This window comes from Mus pahari, chromosome 5 (genome assembly GCF_900095145.1).
Source record: "Mus pahari chromosome 5, PAHARI_EIJ_v1.1, whole genome shotgun sequence".
In the NCBI taxonomy this organism is placed as follows: domain Eukaryota; kingdom Metazoa; phylum Chordata; class Mammalia; order Rodentia; family Muridae; genus Mus; species Mus pahari.
In genome coordinates this window covers 153,135,120-153,135,557 of record NC_034594.1, presented here as the reverse complement: position 1 = coordinate 153,135,557, position 438 = coordinate 153,135,120, and the positions used below count along the sequence as shown (strand labels likewise).

General features: G+C 55.7%; 1 protein-coding gene across 4 annotated transcripts in view; it reads right to left on the bottom strand.

The window, feature by feature from the left end:
* Tmem63a (transmembrane protein 63A) overlaps positions 1–438 on the bottom strand; it is a 33,892-nt gene that overhangs the window by 4,940 nt on the left and 28,514 nt on the right. The window lies entirely within an intron of this gene.

The window sequence follows — 438 nt, the reverse complement described above, 5'->3', positions numbered from 1 at the left end:
CAGCCAGTCTACCCAGAGCCAGCCAGTCTACCCAGAGCCAGCCAGTCTACCCAGAGCCAGCCAGTCTACCCAGAGCCAGCCAGTCTACCCAGAGCTAGCCAGTCTACCCAGAGCTAGCCAGTCTACCCAGAGCCAGCCAGTTACCCAGCCAGAGACCTCTGGCTTTATCCAGAGACCATCTCTAAAAAATAGAGTGGACAAGCTGGACGTGGCAGCACACGCCTTTAGCCCTAGAACTTGGGAGGCAGAGGCTCAGGCCAGAAGATCCACAGGAGTTTGAGGCCAATCTAGTATACATACATACACAGTGAGTTCCAGGCCAGCCAAGGCTACAAAGTGAGACTCGGTCTCAAAAAAGAAAAGAGAGAGGAGGGCAGGGGAGGGGAAAGGAAGAGGAGGGGACAGAAGGGAAGAAGAAGGGAGAAGGGGAGGGGAGGG